A 23449-nucleotide genomic window follows, 5' to 3' on the forward strand; every position below is an offset into this window, starting at 1 on the left:
AATTTTAATTGGAGGTATTTGCTAATATTATTATTACACCCTACGATCGATGGCATATACGGGGTAATCGGAAAAGACGTCACGACGGCAGCAGACCCGATCCCTGTGCAAGGAGGCGACGTACCTCGTTATAGGAGAGGTTCAGACTCTGCAGGTGCCGGGTCAGGTAGAAGAGATGAGCAAAACCAGTCAGCTTGGAGAGATGACGACAACTCAGGTCCAAAGACTGAAGCTACAAAAATATATAGAGAATTTCACAAGCAGCCTATGGACAGGGGGGCGCTTGTTCTTACCCCATGTATCATTAGCCCAAGAGTGACAAAAAAGATTGTGGTGGTCCCAGCGGGGTCCCCAAGGATCTCCAGTGGCATAGCCTAGTGTGGATCTGCTCAGGTCACAGATGGGGCTGTAATTAATAGTATTTATTATTACCTGGGGGTAACACTCCAAGATGATCTGCAGGACGACCTCTGCGGCTGCAGCGTGGGTCAGCGAAAGCACAATGTTGTCAGAAAGCAAATCTAAGGTTAAGCAAATAACATTAGTGAGGAGGGGGCACGGCGCAGGCAGAGGAGAGAAGGCGAGGGGGCGCGGGGCAGAGGAGAGAAGGCGACGGGGCGAAGGCCGGAGGAGAGAAGGCGACGGGGCGAAGGCCGGAGAAGAGAACGCGACTGGGCGAAGGCCGGAGGAGAGAAGGCGACGGGACGAAGGCCGGAGGAGAGAAGGCGACGGGGCGAAGGCCGGAGGAGAGAAGGCGACGGGGCGAAGGCCGGAGGAGAGAAGGCGACGGGGCGAAGGCCGGAGGAGAGAAGGCGACGGGGCGAAGGCCGGAGGAGAGAAGGCGACGGGGCGAAGGCCGGAGGAGAGAAGGCGACGGGGCGAAGGCCGGAGGAGAGAAGGCGACGGGGCGATGGCCGGAGGAGAGAAGGCGACGGGGCGAAGGCCGGAGGAGAGAAGGCGACGGGGCGAAGGCCGGAGGAGAGAAGGCGACGGGGCGAAGGCCGGAGGAGAGAAGGCGACGGGGCGAAGGCCGGAGGAGAGAAGGCGACGGGGCGAAGGCCGGAGGAGAGAAGGCGACGGGGCGAAGGCCGGAGGAGAGAAGGCGACGGGGCGAAGGCCGGAGGAGAGAAGGCGAAGGGGCGAAGGCCGGAGGAGAGAAGGCGACGGGGCGAAGGCCGGAGGAGAGCAGGCGACGGGGCGAAGGCCGGAGGAGAGAAGGCGACGGGGCGAAGGAGAGAAGGCGACGGGGCGAAGGCGAGAAGGCGACGGGGCGAAGGCCGGAGGAGAGAAGGCGACGGGGCGAAGGCCGGAGGAGAGAAGGCGACGGGGCGAAGGCCGGAGGAGAGAAGGCGACGGGGCGATGGCCGGAGGAGAGAAGGCGACGGGGCGAAGGCCGGAGGAGAGAAGGCGACGGGGCGAAGGCCGGAGGAGAGAAGGCGATGGGGCGAAGGCCGGAGGAGAGAAGGCGACGGGGCGAAGGCCGGAGGAGAGAAGGCGACGGGGCGAAGGCCGGAGGAGAGAAGGCGACGGGGCGAAGGCCGGAGGAGAGAAGGCGACGGGGCGAAGGCCGGAGGAGAGAAGGCGACGGGGCGAAGGCCGGAGGAGAGAAGGCGACGGGGCGAAGGCCGGAGGAGAGAAGGCGACGGGGCTAAGGCCGGAGGAGATAAGGCGACGGGGCGAAGGCCGGAGGAGAGAAGGCGACGGGGCGCAGGCCGAGGAGAGAAGGCGACGGAGCCGTGAGCAAAAAGCAAAGCATACCCACACATAACCGCTATACAGTACCTACAACACACACCATATAGTGCCCACGCATAACCGCTATACAGCACCTACACCACACACCATATAGTGCCCACGCATAACCGCTATACAGCACCTACACCACACACCATATAGTGCCCACGCATAACCGCTATACAGCACCTACACCACACACCATATAGTGCCCACGCATAACCGCTATACAGCACCTACAGCACACACCATATAGTGCCCACGCATAACCGCTATACAGCACCTACAGCACACACCATATAGTGCCCACGCATAACCGCTATACAGTACCTACAGCACACACCATATAGTGCCCACGCATAACCGCTATACAGTACCTACAGCACACACCATATAGTGCCCACGCATAACCGCTATACAGTACCTACAGCACACACCATATAGTGCCCACGCATAACCGCTATACAGCACCTACAGCACACACCATATAGTGCCCACACATAACCGCTATACAGCACCTACAGCACACACCATATAGTGCCCACGCATAACCGCTATACAGCACCTACAGCACACACCATATAGTGCCCACGCATAACCGCTATACAGCACCTACAGCACACACCATATAGTGCCCACGCATAACCGCTATACAGCACCTACAGCACACACCATATAGTGCCCACGCATAACCGCTATACAGCACCTACAGCACACGCCATATAGTGCCCGCGCATAACCGCTATGCAGTACCTACAGCACACGCCATATCGTGCCCGCGCATAACCGCTATACAGCACCTACAGCACACGCCATATCGTGCCCGCGCATAACCGCTATACAGCACCTACAGCACACGCCATATAGTGCCCGCGCATTACCGCTATACAGCACCTACAGCACACGCCATATAGTGCCCGCGCATAACCGCTATACAGCACCTACAGCACACGCCATATAGTGCCCACGTATAACCGCTATACAGCATCTACAGCACACGCCATATAGTGCCCACGCATAACCGCTATACAGCACCTACAGCACACGCCATATAGTGCCCACGCATAACCGCTATACAGCACCTACAGCACACGCCATATAGTGCCCACGCATAACCGCTATACAGCACCTACAGCACACGCCATATAATGCCCACGCATAACCGCTATACAGCACCTACAGCACACGCCATATAGTGCCCACGCATAACCGCTATGCAGCACCTACAGCACACGCCATATAGTGCCCACGCATAACCGCTATGCAGCACCTACAGCACACGCCATATAGTGCCCACGCATAACCGTTATGCAGCACCTACAGCACACGCCATATAGTGCCCACGCATAACCGCTATGCAGCACCTACAGCACACGCCATATAGTGCCCACGCATAACCGCTATACAGCACCTACAGCACACACCATATAGTGCCCACGCATAACCGCTATACAGCACACACCATATAGTGCCCACGCATAACCGCTATACAGCACCTACAGCACACACCATATAGTGCCCACGCATAACCGCTATACAGCACACACCATATAGTGCCCACACATAACCGCTATACAGTACCTACAGCACACACCATATAGTGCCCTCACATAACCGCTATACAGTACCTACAGCACACACCATATAGTGCCCACACATGACCGCTATACAGTACCTACAGCACACACCATATAGTGCCCACACATAACCGCTATACAGTACCTACAGCACACACCATATAGTGCCCACACATAACCGCTATACAGTACCTACAGCACACACCATATAGTGCCCACTCATAACCGCTATACAGTACCTACAGCACACACCATATAGTGCCCACACATAACCGCTATACAGTACCTACAGCACACACCATATAGTGCCCACGCATAACCGCTATACAGCACCTACAGCACACACCATATAGTGCCCACGCATAACCGCTATACAGCACCTACAGCACACACCATATAGTGCCCACGCATAACCGCTATACAGCACACACCATATAGCGCCCACGCATAACCGCTATACAGCACACGCCATATAGTGCCCGCGCATAACCGCTATGCAGCACCTACAGCACACGCCATATCGTGCCCGCGCATAACGGCTATACAGCACCTACAGCGCACGCCATATAGTGCCCACGCATAACCGCTATACAGCACCTACAGCACACGCCATATAGTGCCCGCGCATAACCGCTATGCAGCACCTACAGCACACGCCATATCGTGCCCGCGCATAACGGCTATACAGCACCTACAGCACACGCCATATCGTGACCACGCATAACCGCTATACAGCACCTACAGCACACGCCATATAGTGCCCACGCATTACCGCTATACAGCACCTACAGCACACGCCATATAGTGCCCACGCATAACCGCTATACAGCACCTACAGCACACGCCATATAGTGCCCACGCATAACCGCTATACAGCATCTACAGCACACGCCATATAGTGCCCACGCATAACCGCTATACAGCACCTACAGCACACACCATATAGTGCCCACACATAACCGCTATACAGCACCTACAGCACACGCCATATAGTGCCCACGCATAACCGCTACACAGCACCTACAGCACACGCCATATAGTGCCCACGCATAACCGCTATACAGCGCCTACAGCACACGCCATATAGTGCCCACGCATAACCGCTATGCAGCACCTACAGCACACGCCATATTGTGCCCACGCATAACCGCTATGCAGCACCTACAGCACACGCCATATAGTGCCCACGCATAACCGCTATGCAGCACCTACAGCACACGCCATATAGTGCCCACGCATAACCGCTTTGCAGCACCTACAGCACACGCCATATAGTGCCCACGCATAACCGCTATACAGCACACACCATATAGTGCCCACGCATAACCGCTATACAGCACACACCATATAGTGCCCACGCATAACCGCTATACAGCACACACCATATAGTGCCCACGCATAACCTCTATACAGCACCTACAGCACACACCATATAGTGCCCAGGCATTACCGCTATACAGTACCTACAGCAAACACCATATAGTGCCCATGCATAACCGCTATACAACACCTGCAGCACACACCATATAGTGCCCACGCATAACCGCTATACAGCACACACCATATAGTGCCCACGCATAACCACTATACAGCACACACCATATAGTGCCCACGCTTAACCGCTATACAGCACACACCATATAGTGCCCAGGCATTACCGCTATACAGTACCTACAGCAAACACCATATAGTGCCCACGCATAACCGCTATACAACACCTACAGCACACACCATATAGTGCCCACGCATAACCGCTATACAGCACACACCATATAGTGCCCACGCATAACCACTATACAGCACACACCATATAGTGCCCACGCATAACCACTATACAGCACACACCATATAGTGCCCACGCATAACCGCTATACAGCACACACCATATAGTGCCCACACATTACCGCTATACAGCACCTACAGCACACATCATATAGTGCCCACACATAACCGCTATACAGCACACACCATATAGTGCCCACGCATAACCGCTATACAGCACACACCATATAGTGCCCACGCATAACCGCTATACAGCACCTACAGCACACATCATATAGTGCCCACACATAACCGCTATACAGTACCTACAGCACACATCATATAGTGCCCACACATAACCGCTATACAGTACCTACAGCACACACCATATGGTGCCCACACATAACCGCTATACAGTACCTACAGCACACACCATATAGTGCCCACACATAACCGCTATACAGTACCTACAGCACACACCATATAGTGCCCACGCATAACCGCTATACAGCACCTACAGCACACACCATATAGTGCCCACACATAACCGCTATACAGTACCTACAGCACACACCATATAGTGCCCACGCATAACCGCTATACAGTACCTACAGCACACACCATATAGTGCCCACACATTACCGCTATACAGTGCCTACAGCACACACCATATAGTGCCCACGCATAACCGCTATACAGCACACACCATATAGTGCCCACACATTACCGCTATACAGTGCCTACAACACACATCATATAGCGCCCACACAAGTTCTCAGTGTGGATTGTCACTGCTAATTTCACTTAATGCTTTGCAAAGAGTGAAATCTGTTGCCAAATCTGCACTAAAATCTGCAGTTAAGTTTTACACAGATTTTGGTGCAGATTTTCTGTCCCATTTACAGCGGCTTTATGACAGTTATTGCTTCAGTTATAAACTGTGGACACAGCTCAGGTGTGAACAGAGGGCAATGTGATGAGAGCTGCTGGGCGGTGATGTCATTCCTGTCCTGCAGCCAGATATTATCCGCCTCTGATTGGTAGAATTAGAAGCCCCCCTCATTCCTTTCCTCTGCTGAATGCGGCCCTTGTCCCCCTCATTACCGCGCTCGTCCCCCCTCATTACCGCGCTCGTCACCCCGGCCCGTCCCGCTCCTTCGCTTATTGTGCTGATGACTCCCGCACTCTGGATTTCTGCCAGCACTAATGTTGTATCTCCTCCATCCCCCTCATCTGCAGGTGGAAGACCCCAGCTAGCCCAACGACGAGGGTCTCACAGCCCCCCACACCGCCGTGTGCGCCCCCCACACCGAGATCGTAAAGTTCCTCGTACAGTGCGGAGTGAAGGTAAACGCAGCAGACAGCGCCGGCTGCTGCCCCGAATATCGGCTCGCATTAAAGGGGTCGGCAGAAAACCCCCCATCCCTTGTTAGAGGCCTGAGAGCACTTATTAAGCACTACCCCGCCCCCCCGGCCAGCACGTGACTCAGCCCCCGGCCAGATTGCATCAATGGGAGAAAAAGAAAAAAAAATCTTGGCCCAAGAAATAGAAAAGTTGAGCCCCCGAGGGTCTGGGTGATTGAGGACAGACGGTCTAGTTTTTCAGGGGGTTTTCTGTGGCGGTTTCTGTCGTTTTCTCCGCTTGGTGTCGCTGTCAGGACCCCGCTGCACTGCGCCGCCTCCTGCAACAACGCCCAGGTGTGTAAGTTCCTGGTGGAGTCCGGAGCCGCCGTGTGCGCCATGACCTACAGCGACCGACAGAGGGCGGCAGACGAGTGCGAGGAGATGGAGGAGGCTACAGCCAGTGCTCCCAGCTCCTGTACGGTAAGTACAGACAATCCATCTGCCCACCTACAAGACATCGTTCACACTTACCTGGCATTTTTTACATTTTCTTAAATGCATATATTTTGATTTTATTAAAAATGGGATTTATTAAAATTTTTGCGTCTGACATCTGCGGAATGAGTTAACTGAGAATTCATCAGAGAGCTTGCACCTTTTTTTTTTAAGCTGTCATTTTACTGAGCCTACATGAAAGCTGAGCAGAACTTTTTGTCAGTGAGAGGAGCTCACTGACAGGTCCTCAGTTGACTCATTCCACAGCCACTTAAAAAAGCCAGTAAAAGCCAAACTGTGAAAAAATTTTAATGGAACCAAATTGCAAAAAATATTTGGCTCAAAAATAAATGCATTTAAATACGAAAGAAAGTCCCCAAAGGTGACCATAACATTTAAAGGGGAAATGCCCGCTCCAACCAGATCCCTATGGTTAGAGATTTCCTGGACACAGCCCTGCTCAGAGTGGAAAAACATGGCTGCTCTGGTACAGAAACAGCGCCACATCTGCTCACAGGCGGTATTGCAGGACCCTGAGCTGTAATACCAAATACAACCCATGGGTCAGGGTGGCGCTCTTTTCCGTAACAATTATTTAAATGTTTTTATTCCCTGACGAAGTAAATGGTGAAGAATAAAAACGCAAGGTATATAAGAAAGCGCCTGCAGTTTATTCCGGCGGGCGGGATGCTGAAGCTTCGATCCCCATGGTGCGAGCCTCCATGTGAGGCCGGTGTGGGGACTCGCCTCCTCTCCTGCCTGGAGGGCGCACATTAGCGGCCGCTGTAGGCGGATTAGGATGAACGGCTGGAATGTGCTGGATTATAGGGCCCCGGCTCTCACCGCTCCGGGCTGAGAAAATAATCGTCTGCGCGCTGATTCCATCACTCAGAGGCGAACGCCCAGTAACCCTGTACGGCCGGGTCTGCCAGTCACTATAGCGGCAGGATGGGCCCTGAACACTGTCAGGAGTCAGTCATAGCAGGGGTCCTCCAAGTCACAGCTGCTACCTACAGGGCACCAGGTCCAAGGCCAGAGTCCGGTAACTGACCTCCTTCCAGCGAGTGAGGCGGCACCCAGCGGAGGCCATACAGGAACAGAAGGGAGGCCATTGTAGAGCAAGTGCCCGGAAATGTGGCACCCAGAGAAGTCACCGCATACAAGCGCCCAGAGCTGAGCCCTCATCTAAGCCCAAAACAGGTTTAAGACGAGGAGGGGTTAATGCAGGAGAAAAACAGCTCAAATAATGATGGCAATACCGCCACTCATACCAGTATCATAGCAGTTATATTCTTATACAGGGGCAGTATTATAGCAGTTATATTCTTATACAGGGGCAGTATCATAGCAGTTATATTCTTATACAGGGGCAGTATTATAGCAGTTATATTCTTATACAGGGGCAGTATCATAGCAGTTATATTCTTATACAGGGGCAGTATTATAACAGTTATATTCTTATACAGGGGCAGTATTATAGCAGATATATTCTTATACAGGGGCAGTATTATAGCAGTTATATTCTTACACAGGGGCAGTATATAGCAGTTATATTCTTATACAGGGGCAGTATCATAGCAGTTATATTCTTATACAGGGGCAGTATCATAGCAGTTATATTCTTATTCAGGGGCAGTATTATAGCAGTTATATTCTTATACAGGGGCAGTATCATAGCAGTTATATTCTTATACAGGGGCAGTATCATAGCAGTTATATTCATATACAGTGGCAGTATTATAGCAGTTATATTCTTATACAGGGCAGTATCATAGCAGTTATATTCTTATACAGGAGCAGTATTATAGCAGTTATATTCTTGTACATAGGGAACAGTATTACAGTAGTTATATTCTTATACTGGGGCAGTATCATAGCAGTTATATTCTTATACAGGGGCAGTATTATAGCAGTTATATTCTTATACAGGGGCAGTATCATAGCAGTTATATTCTTATACAGGGGCAGTATCATAGCAGTTATATTCTTATACAGGGGCAGTATCATAGCAGTTATATTCTTATACAGGGGTAGTATCATAGCAGTTATATTCTTATACAGGAGCAGTATTATAGCAGTTATATTCTTGTACATGGGGACAGTATTACAGTAGTTATATTCTTATACTGGGGCAGTATCATAGCAGTTATATTCTTATACAGGAGCAGTATTATAGCAGTTATATTCTTATACAGGGGCAGTATCATAGCAGTTATATTCTTATACAGGGGCAGTATCATAGCAGTTATATTCTTATACAGGGGCAGTATCATAGCAGTTATATTCTTATACAGGGGCAGTATCATAGCAGTTATATTATTATACAGGGGCAGTATCATAGCAGTTATATTATTATACAGGGGCAGTATCATAGCAGTTATATTCTTATACAGGGGCAGTATCATAGCAGTTATATTCTTATACAGGAGCAGTATTATAGCAGTTATATTCTTGTACATAGGGAACAGTATTACAGTAGTTATATTCTTATACTGGGGCAGTATCATAGCAGTTATATTCTTATACAGGAGCAGTATTATAGCAGTTATATTCTTATACAGGGGCAGTATCATAGCAGTTATATTCTTATACAGGGGCAGTATCATAGCAGTTATATTCTTATACAGGGGCAGTATCATAGCAGTTATATTCTTATACAGGGGCAGTATCATAGCAGTTATATTATTATACAGGGGCAGTATCATAGCAGTTATATTATTATACAGGGGCAGTATCATAGCAGTTATATTCTTATACAGGGGCAGTATCATAGCAGTTATATTCTTATACAGGAGCAGTATTATAGCAGTTATATTCTTGTACATAGGGAACAGTATTACAGTAGTTATATTCTTATACTGGGGCAGTATCATAGCAGTTATATTCTTATACAGGAGCAGTATTATAGCAGTTATATTATTATACAGGGGCAGTATCATAGCAGTTATATTCTTATACAGGGGCAGTATCATAGCAGTTATATTCTTATACAGGAGCAGTATTATAGCAGTTATATTCTTGTACATAGGGAACAGTATTACAGTAGTTATATTCTTATACTGGGGCAGTATCATAGCAGTTATATTCTTATACAGGAGCAGTATTATAGCAGTTATATTCTTATACTGGGGCAGTATCATAGCAGTTATATTCTTATACAGGAGCAGTATTATAGCAGTTATATTCTTATACAGGGGCAGTATCATAGCAGTTATATTCTTATACAGGGGCAGTATCATAGCAGTTATATTCTTATACAGGGGTAGTATCATAGCAGTTATATTCTTATACAGGAGCAGTATTATAGCAGTTATATTCTTGTACATGGGGACAGTATTACAGTAGTTATATTCTTATACTGGGGCAGTATCATAGCAGTTATATTCTTATACAGGGGCAGTATCATAGCAGTTATATTCTTATACAGGGGCAGTATCATAGCAGTTATATTCTTATACAGGACCAGTATTATAGCAGTTATATTCTTATACAGGGGCAGTATCATAGCAGTTATATTCTTATACAGGAGCAGTATTATAGCAGTTATATTATTATACAGGGGCAGTATCATAGCAGTTATATTCTTATACAGGGGCAGTATCATAGCAGTTATATTCTTATACAGGAGCAGTATTATAGCAGTTATATTCTTGTACATAGGGAACAGTATTACAGTAGTTATATTCTTATACTGGGGCAGTATCATAGCAGTTATATTCTTATACAGGAGCAGTATTATAGCAGTTATATTATTATACAGGGGCAGTATCATAGCAGTTATATTCTTATACAGGGGCAGTATCATAGCAGTTATATTCTTATACAGGAGCAGTATTATAGCAGTTATATTCTTGTACATAGGGAACAGTATTACAGTAGTTATATTCTTATACTGGGGCAGTATCATAGCAGTTATATTCTTATACAGGAGCAGTATTATAGCAGTCATATTCTTATACTGGGGCAGTATCATAGCAGTTATATTCTTATACAGGAGCAGTATTATAGCAGTTATATTCTTATACAGGGGCAGTATCATAGCAGTTATATTCTTATACAGGGGCAGTATCATAGCAGTTATATTCTTATACAGGGGTAGTATCATAGCAGTTATATTCTTATACAGGAGCAGTATTATAGCAGTTATATTCTTGTACATGGGGACAGTATTACAGTAGTTATATTCTTATACTGGGGCAGTATCATAGCAGTTATATTCTTATACAGGGGCAGTATCATAGCAGTTATATTCTTATACAGGGGCAGTATCATAGCAGTTATATTCTTATACAGGACCAGTATTATAGCAGTTATATTCTTATACAGGGGCAGTATCATAGCAGTTATATTCTTATACAGGGGCAGTATCATAGCAGTTATATTCTTATACAGGGGCAGTATCATAGCAGTTATATTCTTATACAGGGGCAGTATCATAGCAGTTATATTCTTATACAGGGGCAGTATCATAGGAGTTATATTCTTTTACAGGGGCAGTATCATAGCAGTTATATTCTTATACAGGGGCAGTATCATAGCAGTTATATTCTTATACAGAGGCAGTATTATAGTAGTTATATTCTTATACAGGGACAGTATCATAGCAGTTATATTCTTATACAGGGGCAGTATCATAGCAGTTATATCCTTATACAGGAGCAGTATTATAGCAGTTATATTCTTATACAGGGGCAGTATTATAGTAGTTATATTCTTGTATATAGGGGCAGTATTATAGTAGTTGTATTCTTGTACATAGGGAGCAGTATTATAGTAGTTGTATTCTTGTACATAGGGAGCAGTATTATAGTAGTTATATTCTTGTACATAGAGGGCGGTATTATAGTAGTTGTATTCTTGTATATAGGGGCAGTATTATAGTAGTTGTATTCTTGTACATAAGAAGCAGTATTATAGTAGTTATATTCTTGTACATAGGAGCTGTATTATAGTAGTTATATTCTTGTACATAGGAGCATTATTATAGTAGTTATATTCTTGTACATAGAGGGCAGTATTATTGTAGTTATATTCATGTACATGGGAGCAGTATTATAGTAGTTATATTCTTGTACATAGAGGGCAGTATTATAGTAGTTATATTCTTGTACATAGGAGCTGTATTATAGTAGTTATATTCTTGTACATAGGAGCAGTATTATAGTAGTTATATTCTTGTACATAGAGGGCAGTATTATAGTAGTTATATTCTTGTACATAGGAGCAGTATTATAGTAGTTGTATTCTTGTACATAGGAGCAGTATTATAGCAGTTATATTCTTATGCAGAGGCAGTATTATAGTAGTTATATTCTTATACATAGGGGCAGTATTATGGTAGTTATATTTTTGTACATAGGAGCTGTATTATAGTAGTTGTATTCTTGTACATAGGAGCAGTATTATAGCAGTTATATTCTTATACAGAGGCAGTATTATAGTAGTTATATTCTTATACATAGGGGCAGTATTATGGTAGTTATATTTTTGTACATAGGAGCTGTATATTATAGTAGTTGTATTCTTGTACATAGGGGCAGTATTATAGTAGTTATATTCTTGTACATGGGAGCAGTATTATAGTAGTTGTAGTCTTGTTCATAGGGCGCTGTATTATAGTAGTTATATTCTTGTACATAGAGGGCAGTATTATTGTAGTTGTATTCTTGTACATAGGGGGCTGTATTATAGTAATTATATTCTTGTACATAGGGGGCAGTATTATAGTAGTTATATTCTTGTACACAGGGGCAGTATTATAGTAGTTATATTCTTGTACATAGGAGCAGTATTATAGTAGTTATATTCTTGTACATAGTGGGCAGTATTATAGTAGTTATATTCTTGTACATAGGGGGCAGTATTATAGTAGTTATATTCTTGTACATAGGGAGCAGTATTATAGTAGTTATATTCTTGTACATAGAGGGCAGTATTATAGTAGTTGTATTCTTGTACATAGGGGGCAGAATTATAGTAGTTATATTCTTGTACATAGGTCAGTATTATAGTAGTTATATTCTTGTACATAGGTCAGTATTATAGTAGTTATATTCTTGTACATAGAGGGCAGTATTATAGTAGTTGTATTCTTGTACATAGGGGGCAGAATTATAGTAGTTATATTCTTGTACATAGGTCAGTATTATAGTAGTTATATTCTTGTACATAGGGGGTTGTATTATAGTAGTTATATTCTTGCCATCACTACCAAACAGATTGAACTTGGATTCATCCGACCCCAACACCTTAGACCAATCTGTCTCTTTCCGTTGGCCGTGTTCTTTGGCAAACACAAGTTGGACCTTCCGGTTCTTTGCAGAGATGAAAGGCTCCTTGACTGGAACTCGTGCATTCAGCCCTACTGCTTAGTCGTCGCGACTCACTTTGACCCCATATTCTTTGTTCATTTTGTGGACATCAGATACTGACTTTTTCTTTATAATGTGATCAACTCTGGAGGAAGTTCTCCTTGGTCGTCCACTTCTAGGTTTGCCGGCTGTTCCAGAACCTTCTTTTTCTTTCTTTAATATATCTGACACTTGACTCTGAGAACAGGTGAATTCCATAGCTGCCTCTTTATGGCTTTTCCCTGACTTCACTCCCAGAATAATAAGCTTCCTGACATCTGGTGATAAATTTGGCTTTGTCTCTGCCATGTTTTTAACCTAAAAACGCAAAAAAACTAAATTTAGGCAAAATTCGACTGCCCATAACAAAATAGGCAAAACATTTGTCCCAGCAAATGTTGAAAACTAACACATAAAGGGATAAAACAATGTCCAACACAATTTTTGTCCTGATAGCTGACAATCATTTGCTTCCAGTTAACTAAAATCACCAGAAAAATGGCCTCACAACAACCAAACAGAAGCAATCACAATTAAAAAAAAATGCAAAACTTTTGGTGGCTACTGTATTCATACAGTCAGGTTTAGCTGAGCTGCCTTTATCATTTGGCACACAGTACAGTATCACAACATTTAATGTGGCTGCAGGGAAACTAGGCTGTACTTTTGGAGATGCATATAAAAATATTTTTGGTTTTGTCACTCGGCCTTAAAAAATTTAGTTACATATCTGGTAAAAACCCCTGAGTCCTCCTGAACCCTGCTGCTTTTCTGCCGTTTTGCACTGCGTCGCTCCATTGCAGAGATACTGCACTCCGAAAGCAACAAATGTGAGTATGTGAAATCTCTGCTTTGCAGTACAACTTTGCATTTTTTCAGTCTTATTTGGGAGTACGCACTTTCACCCCTCCCTCCAAGACGCTGCCAATGATCACATGCTCGACTACTAGATCTTCTCCTGATCTGTGGAAGCAGAGAAGAAACAGCCTGTTGCACTACAAGCAGAGATTTCACATGCAGCGCTCCAAAAGACGCAAATGTTAATATCTCTGCAATGGAGCGACGCAGCAAAAAACGGAAAAGAGCTGCAGAATCGGGGGAGCTCAGGGACTTTTACAAGGTATTTAAGGAATCACCCTGTAAGAATTTAATTTTATCGTTCTGGGTCCAATTACTGGAAAGTGGATTGTATTATGTGTTGTGCACAGATATTACTCAGTATTGCAGGGTCTGATTACTGCACACTGGGGTCAGGTGGCTTTAGTGGTCCTATCACTGTCTTATTACAGTTTTTGTGGAGCATTATATGGCGGCACACGCAGTTTGGTACATGTGATGGGTCTCCTAACCATTTTCCTTCTGTATTTTTTTACAGAGAAGGACGGGAAGGCTTTCCATCCAACCTAGGAGGAGAAGCTGAGGCTGGTGGCTCTGCACAAACAAGTCCTCCTGGGACCGTACAACCCCAACACGTGCCCCGAAGTCGGCTTCTTCGATGTCCTGGGCAACGATAGGAGGTAACGAACGTCGTGTGGTTTGTTTCACTGTATCACATTCCTATAAAAAAGTAGCCACTTTGTAAATAGCCTAACGTTTTCTTACCGTTTTGTATACACAGCACTGATGCAGATCTGTGTGTCTCCATGGTTACAGACTACACTACATATGTAGTCTGATCCTGCCATTGTATATTTTTCACCACTAAAGTAGCAGTCAGCGACTGCAGGGTGAACCTCATTACCATGAGCATTTATGGGAGCTGTATATGCAAAACGGCAACAGATTTTCCATCATGGGCATGCATCGATCTGATGTGTCCAAAAAAAAAATAGGAATTGAAATGCAAAGTTTAATAGAAAACTGCAGACTGTTTCTTGCATAAAACTGAACGATGACGCGTTTCTAACCTCTTCATAGAAGCCTTTGCTCCCTCTGAGCGTCGTTCACACACTGTCGTCTCTCACAGGAAAGAATGGGCGGCCCTGGGCAACCTGAGCAAGCAGGAAGCCATGACGGAGTTTATCACCCTCCTGAACAGATGCTGCCACCTCTTCTCCACATACGTCACATCCCATAAAATAGAGAAAGAAGAGCAGGAGATAAAAAGGTACTAATCCCTACAATCCGTACATCCGGCATCGGTGCTGCACGGTGACTGCTGGTTTCCTCCAGAAACAGCGCCACACGTGTCCACAGGCTGTGCCTGGTATTGCAGCTCAGTACTATTAAAGTGAGTGGGGCTGAGCGGCAAGGTGACGCACAACCTGCAGACAGGTACCTGAAGACAACTCCAGCACTAATAGTTACTGGAGACGTTCTTAAAGGGACCGCTCTGCAGATTGTGCAGTGAACCCACCCAACTCTACCAGAAGAGGCGCTGGTGATGCTGATAGATGGAGATGGTTTGCAGCGGTATTCTATGGATGCCGGACCTGGGTCCTGCAAATCTTTCTGCTCCAGTCTATAGCAGAGGTTAACAGCAGTCGCTATCTCACAAGATAGATGATGATCGACATCTGGGTCACGTTTTTCCACACTTAAAGGGGTTGTCTGTTAGTTTAAAGGAGCTTTCTGTTTCCTGCAGGGATGACGTCACGTCACTCTATCAGATTGCTGCAGCCAATCACTGGCATGTACAGCATGAGACCGTAGAAACCAGTGATCGACTGCAGCAGTCACATGGATTATACAACATCATCGCTGCAGGAAAAAAAGTGATGGCCGCCAGAGTGTGAGCACGGGAGAAGCGAAGGAGTCATCAGGCGAGAAATATTTGTTTTTTATGGGTCAATTTTGTAAAAATTTCCAACTGCCTTAAGTGGTATCAAATCCCTATCATATCACTAACTTAAAGCCGCAGGAGTTCTTAAACTTTGATACATAGAATCCAACCTGCAGTGTAAAGCATGGGGGACAAAACAGCAGTATGAGACTGACAGGACATGAGGCATCTTTCAGGTTACCTCCTACTCCAGTACTAATTGCAGTATAGCTGGAGTCAGTGATTATGGATTTACGGAGCAGTCGGTATGTAAGACCGGAGGGATCATGGACCGGACTTCTGCTTTAAGTCCCAGGAAGTGAGAACGGTTGACGCTGCTGCAAAAATCATGTCCGACATAGTTCAGTGTAAAGCGTCATCTGCTGATTTTACTGGAGAGAAGAGAAGGAGCGGAGACGGCGGGAAGAGGAGGAGCGGCAGCGGCTGCTGCGAGAGGAGGAGAAGCAGAGGAAAGAAGAGGAGCAGAGGCTGCGGAGAGAGGAGGAAGAGAGGATGCGAGAGGAGGATGAACGGTTTAGAATGGAACAGCAGAAGTAAGTACTCCCATCGGAAGTCACTCATCTTTCTTAAAGGATATTTTTGGGTGGGTCACTCATTCAGGACCCTCATAGTAAGAGCCATAGTGCAAGGAGCAGTCTGTTGTATGCAATGCTGGTGACCGGTTGGAGGGTACATGCGCTGGGGTCACCAACAATGGGGTCCACGGAGCACTGTCACATTCATTTTAATGGAAAATTACTAAAGCTCTGCCGGCCACAGGCAATGGCGGGTGCAGCAGTCATTAGGGCAGGATCGTGCATTTGTGTTTCAAATCTTAATTCTATTTTTTTTTTGCAGGCAGCAGATCATGGCCGCCCTGAACTCACAGACAGCGGTGCAGTTTCAGCAGTACGCAGCGCAGCAGTACCCGGGGAACTTCGAGCAACAGCAGCTCCTGATCCGGCAGCTGCAGGAACAGCACTACCAGCAGTACATGCAGCAGCTGTACCAAGTGCAGCTCGCTCAGCAACAGGTAGACGCAGCGCACAGACCCCCGAGCCTCGCTGCTCTGAGCTGCATTTACCTGTCGGACCATGTTCCCACGTAGCATAAATGCTGCAGGGTTTGTTTTTTTTTGCAGAAAATCCCCTGTGTTTAAAACGGTGTTTCCCAAACTCCAGTCCTCACGGCCCCCATAGGTCATGTTTTCAGGATTTCCTTAGTATTTCCATCACCTGTGTAATACTATCAAGGCATCAGGAATTCTCTCACCTGTGTAATATGAAGGAGATCCTGAAACATGACCTGTGGGGGCCGTGAGGACTGGAGTTTTGGAAACACTGGTTTAAAAGTTTGAGGAAACTTCTTGTGCTTCCCGGAAAACTCCTGACCGCTGTGCATCTAAAGACGTTGCTGAAATTTGTGTGTTTTTGGTTTCTTTATTTTTTCCTGTGGAGCCGAAAAAATGCCCTCGCTTCTTGTACAGAATTAATAAAACCTTCAGATCTTCAACAATAAATGGGGTAAAAACAGCTGTAAAAATACAATAATCAGAGTAGATTGCTATTGCGGGTTTTGATGTAGAAAATAAACCCTGCACTTTACGCTCCCTGGAACCTGAACTAATTAACTAATTGTTTTTAGTAAGAAAAAAATAAAAAAATTGCGCGGCTGAGTTTTGCTCTTGATGATGGCGGTGCGCTGAGTAGCTGGTTGATTAGATGCAGCGTTTATAAGTGGAAGACAGTGGGATTTGTGTGCAGCGTCTATTGGAGCCTGTGGTTGTCTGAAACGCTGCCTCATTAGAAGTTAAGCTTCTTTGTTCTTCCCCTCATGCTTTACACTGCAGTTTTGCTTCGCAGCATACAAGAAATGAAGAATGCTCATAAATGACGTGGTGTTACCCTCTCCTTACCCTCTCGGCCTTACAGAAACAGCAGGAGGCACTTTCAGCAGGAACCAGCTCCCCTGTCAGTTCTCCATCCAAGATGAACATGGGAAGCATCACCGGCTCCGGAGAAGCCCCCTCGGTCAATGGACAAACCCACCCACACATAGACAATGCTGAGAAAGAACTGGAGACCGACCCCGCTGGAAGACCTGCTGGAGAACGCGCCTAAAGGTGCGTCCTATTGACCCCAGTGGGGTTGGGGTCTGTTGGGTGGACAATCAGACGATACCTGGACATTGGCTAATGGTTTATGTTTGCTCATTATTTTTCCACTTCCTTCTCTCTACAGAGTCCACGCCGGTCATTGCTGCCCCATCCATGTGGACAAGACCCCAAATTAAAGACTTCAAAGAGAAGATCCGGCAGGACGCGGATTCAGTCATCACCGTCGGAAGAGGAGAGATGGTCACAGTCCGGGTCCCCACACACGAGGAGGGCTCCTATCTTTTCTGGGAGTTTGCCACAGATAACTTTGACATTGGTTTTGGGGTTTACTTTGAATGGACAGACTCCCCAAACACGGCTGTGAGCGTGCACGTCAGCGAGTCCAGCGAGGACGAGGACGAAGGTACTTTGTACAATTTTCATACTTCATTCCTGTACAATAAATACTGTAGCAGGTCTTCACTGCGTCTCACCCCCTCTTCCTGAAGAGGTCGGGGGTCTCTCGAGAAGCAGCATCTTACCCCCTCGTTTTAAGGAGGTTGGGGCCTCTCGAGAACCAGTGTCTTACCCCCTCGTCTTAAGGAGGTTGGGGCCTCTCAAGAAGCAGTGTCTCACCCCCTCGTCTTGAGGAGGTTGGGGCCTCTCAAGAAGCAGCGTCTCACCCCTTTGATTTGAGGAGGTTGGGGCCTCTCGAGAAGCAGCATCTCACCCCTTCGTCCTGAGGAGGTCGGGGGGTCTCTCTAGAAGCAGCATCTCACCCTTTCGTCCTGAGGAGTTAGGGGGTCTCACCCCCTCGCCCTGAAGAGTTCTGGGGGTCCTATTGAAGCAGCGTCTCACCCCCTCGTCCTGAGCAGGTTGGGCGCCTGTTGAGAAGCAGCATCTCACCCCCTCATCCGGACGAGGTAGGGGGCCTTTCGAGAAGCAGCGTCTCACCCCCTCATCCGGACGAGGTCGGGGCCTCTTGAGAAGCAGCGTCTCACCCCCTCATCCGGACGAGGTAGGGGGCCTTTCGAGAAGCAGCATCTCACCCCCTCATCCGGACGAGGTCGGGGCCTCTTGAGAAGCAGCGTCTCACCCCCTCATCCGGACGAGGTAGGGGGCCTTTCGAGAAGCAGCGTCTCACCCCCTCATCCGGACGAGGTCGGGGGCCTTTCGAGAAGCAGCATCTCACCCCCTCATCCGGACGAGGTCGGGGCCTCTTGAGAAGCAGCGTCTCACCCTGTCATCCGGACGAGGTAGGGGGCCTTTCGAGAAGCAGCATCTCACCCCCTCATCCGGACGAGGTCGGGGCCTCTTGAGAAGCAGCGTCTCACCCCCTCATCCGGACGAGGTAGGGGGCCTTTCGAGAAGCAGCGTCTCACCCCCTCATCCGGACGAGGTAGGGGGCCTTTCGAGAAGCAGCGTCTCCACCCCTCATCCGGACGAGGTCGGGGCCTCTTGAGAAGCAGCGTCCCACCCCCTTGTTCCGAGGAGGTCGGAGGCTTCTGGAGAAGCACCAACTGGTCATGGATGTTCACCTCTGCAGGAGATCAAAAACCAACAATGTGCTCTCTGGGGCGTTACTGTGGTCTCTCTCGCTTTCCGTAGGTTAAGATTGACCTATCAGACTGGCGGGATGGTTGAGTCGCTGCCTAATTTATCCTCTCCCCAATGCCACTAGTGGAGGAGCTGTGCCTCTGCAGAGGGAAAACGGGCCGCATCTAGCGTCAGAGAGGCTCATTCACACTTTAAAGTAAAAAGCTTGCGAGCGTGCTCTCCTTGCCAAGGAAACCAGTCACCACTGATAGTTTGTAGAGGTGGCCGGTATCCTAGGCAACCAGCTGTAAACGATAGAATTAAGAATACCTCCATATTTGACAACAGAGATACTTTTTAATAAAGAGTGAAATGTAAAGTTCCTGGTGTTTACAAGCACTTTGCAATTTTACCCAGCGAAGATGGAGGAAAAACCGCACCAAAAACGGATCAGATCAGCATGAGTCGCCCTGTACTCTCTCTGCGGGATTTCTGTAAGACTGCTTGTTTCCGGATTATTCCCGGAAGACCCCTTTATGCTTCTGTTTTAGCTCCGCGCCCATGACTTGTCCCACTCTGATATCCTGGACTCACTCCTGACTTGTGTCTGTTCTTTACAGAGAATCCCAACAACGAAGAGAAAGCCGAAAAGACGCCAACAAGCCTCAGCTGGAGGAGATTGTGCCGGTCTACAGGCGGGATCGTCACGAAGAGGTGGACGCCGGCAGCCACCAGTACCCCGGCCGGGGGCTCTACCTGCTCAAATCTCACAACTCTTATTCCTTGTGGCGTTCAAAATCTGTGTACTACAGAGTGTATTATACTAGATAAAGGAGGGGCCTGCGGTCAGGGGGAGGAGCCGGCAATCAGGGGGAGGGGCAAGTGATCATGGGGCTGGGCCTGCAATCAGGGGGAGGGGCCAGGGCAGTAAGTCGCTCACATGACCTGGATCCTTTTCGATAAGTGTCGCCTCCTCATCGCTCCTCGTGGCGGCCGACACTAATTCAGAGTGCTGTGATTTAACCCGTTCTTTGCCACTACGATTGGTGGACATGAAAGGGGTTAAACATAATTTGGCTGCGCCTGCACTTTTGTGTTTTGTGGTTTTTTTCGCACTTGTTTGGGATTTTTAATTCTATTCTATGTGCGCCCACTCGGGGGCATTTCATGATCTGTTCAGAAGATGAACGCGCATGAGAAGCGTCATGGAGGAGGGGGCACCTTTGTGTTGGGTACCAGGGTAGTGGGCGCCCCCTCAAGACTGGTGGAAGGGTAAAGGTCCCATGCGTTCCCCTCGGTCTGCCCTATTCTGTACCACGCGCAGGTAGCTCAGCGCCATCGCAAACAGCAACGGTTTCTCCTCCACTATAGGTCAGGGCAAATCCGAAATGTGCTGTTGCCTCTCTGGTATCAGCCGTCTGTAGCGGGCAGGAGAGGGTAGTGGGGAAAGTTTCTTATCTCTTCTCTCATCAGTCTGATTTGTCTGATCTTGTACCATGTAAAATATGTAACAAATATGAGAAATGGTTTATAATAATAATAATCATATGGAATAATCTGTCCTGTGTGATCTGGTGGAAACACTGCACCTCCCCCAATGCCCCGCAGCAGAGCATGCGCTATGTGAGACACCCAGGGGTGGGCCGCAGGGCGGAGGGGGGGGTTCTCGAAGCCTGAGAAGCTAGGAGGAATCTGGCAGACTTGCGATTGCTGCTCTGGAGGTGATAACAGCATTTCCTATAGATTTTACCTGTATGATGCTGCACTACGCCTTGTTGCCGTATAAGGGTAAGTCACAGAGCAACGGTCTCTGGTTGTTGTGAAACTACAACTCCCAGCATGCCCGGACAGCTCCTTGACTTTAGTCTGACTTGCACTAATACATTATGTAATTTCCGTTGTTTTCTATGAAGGCGTCGCTTTTCTATATCGCGTCCAATGAGCTGGATGAGGGCAGAATATGGCCGCCATACATTTACCATGGGAGATGGCTGATCGGCTCTGTGTATCGCTCAGTGCACCTATGTGGGAGCAGTCAGGGCGGCCATATTGCTCATCACTCCGCTTTCCCAGAAACTGAACGGAGGGATAGAATTTGCCCCTGCAAATGATACTATGAGCTGTAGGGATTAATGGCCAGACATTTAGATCCAGACTGTAGAGATTGTGGACGGTGGGGATCAGGCTGGTCACAGGACAGGGCCGTGCAGATGGTTTCCGCTCTGCATTGGGGGGCGCAGGTATCGTATACGGCTCCTATTATAAGGCGCTATACAGGTCGGGTGTTGGACTTTGCTGCCAGCAGCTGCACTTCTCCCTGCAGAAATGAGACCACCCATCCCCTTCAGCAGAGCCGTGATCAGAGCTATGGACGGGTGGGCTGTAACATTAGGGGCCCCTGGTACTCAACTTTCAGCCTGGAAGCAAGAAAAATCTCAGGTGCCAGTTTCTGATCATGTGGTTCAGTGTGATGTGAATGTTCAGGAATCTGCACCAATTTATTTACTATGTCTAAAGTCTGTCTTCTAATACAAGAATTAAGGTGCTGCCAGCAGCCACCACTAGAGGGCACCAGTGGTGTATGCACTGAGCTCTGCGCTGCCAGCAGCCTCCACTAGAGGGCACCTGTGGTGTATGCACTGAGCTCTGCTCTGCCAGAAGTCTCCACTAGAGGGCGCCTGTGGTGTATTCACTGAGCTGTGCGCTGCCAGCAGTCTCCACTAGAGGGCACCTGTGGTGTATGCACTGAGATCTGCACTGCCAGCAGCCTCCACTAGAGGGCGCCTGTGGTGTATGCACTGAGCTCTGCGCTGCCAGCAGCCTCCACTAGAGGGCGCCTGTGGTGTATGCACTGAGCTCTGCGCTGGCAGCAGCCTCCACTAGAGGGCACCTGTGGTGTATGCACTGAGCTCTGCTCTGCCAGAAGTCTCCACTAGAGGGCGCCTGTGGTGTATGCACTGAGCTGTGCGCTGCCAGCAGTCTCCACTAGAGGGCACCTGTGGTATATGCACTGAGATCTGCACTGCCAGCAGCCACCACTAGAGGGCACCTGTGGTATGTTGAATGCACTGAGCTCCATACCACCATCAGCCACCACTAGAGGGCACCTGTGCTGTTGTATGCACTGAGCTGTGCCTTTCCTGTGCTGTTGTATGGACAGAGCTCTGCGCTGCCAGCAGCCACCACTAGAGGGCGCCTGCGGTATGTTGTATGCACTGAACTCTGCGCTGGCTGCTGCCACCACTGGAGGGCACTTTCGTTATGTACTGAGCTCCATGCAGCCAGCGGTCACCATTAGAGGACGCCTGTTGTATGTACTGAGCTCCGCACTGCCTGCAGTAACCACTAGAGGATGCCTGTGGTGTATGCACTGAGCTCTGCGCTGCCAGCAGCCTCCACTAGAGGATGCCTGTGGTGAATGCCCTGAGATCTGCGCTGCCAGCAGCCACCACTAGAGGGCGCCTGTGGTGTATGCACTGAGATCTGCACTGCCAGCAGCCTCCACTAGAGGACGCCTGTGGTGTATGCACTGAGATCTGCGCTGCCAGCAGCCACCACTAGAGGGCGCCTGTGGTGTATGCACTGAGATCTGCGCTGCCAGCAGTCACCACTAGAGGGCGCCTGTGGTGTATGCACAGAGATCTGCGCTGCCAGCAGTCACCACTAGAGGGCGCCTGTGGTATGGTGTATGCACTGTGCTCTGCGCTGCCAGCAGCCACCACTAGAGGGAGCCTGTGGTGTATGCACAGAGATCTGCGCTGCCAGCAGTCACCACTAGAGGGCGCCTGTGGTATGG

General features: G+C 47.9%; 1 long non-coding RNA gene across 2 annotated transcripts in view; it reads left to right on the forward strand.

Annotated features, from left to right (window-relative positions):
- The window catches only part of LOC141212392 (uncharacterized), a 481597-nt gene that overhangs the window by 52170 nt on the left and 405978 nt on the right, over positions 1-23449 (forward strand). Inside the window, exons 3-4 of one of the 2 annotated variants that reach the window (XR_012282161.1) lie at positions 14637-14778; positions 15228-15363. The exons of the other annotated variant lie outside the window; for it this stretch is intronic. This is a non-coding gene — a long non-coding RNA (uncharacterized lncRNA). Of the gene's footprint in view, positions 1-14636; positions 14779-15227; positions 15364-23449 lie in introns of those variants that run through there. 2 annotated transcript variants of the gene reach the window in all.

The sequence above is a fragment of the Phyllobates terribilis genome, unplaced genomic scaffold (genome assembly GCF_046119375.1).
Source record: "Phyllobates terribilis strain yellow unplaced genomic scaffold, ASM4611937v1 Scaffold_172__1_contigs__length_4051808, whole genome shotgun sequence".
NCBI lineage: Eukaryota > Metazoa > Chordata > Amphibia > Anura > Dendrobatidae > Phyllobates > Phyllobates terribilis.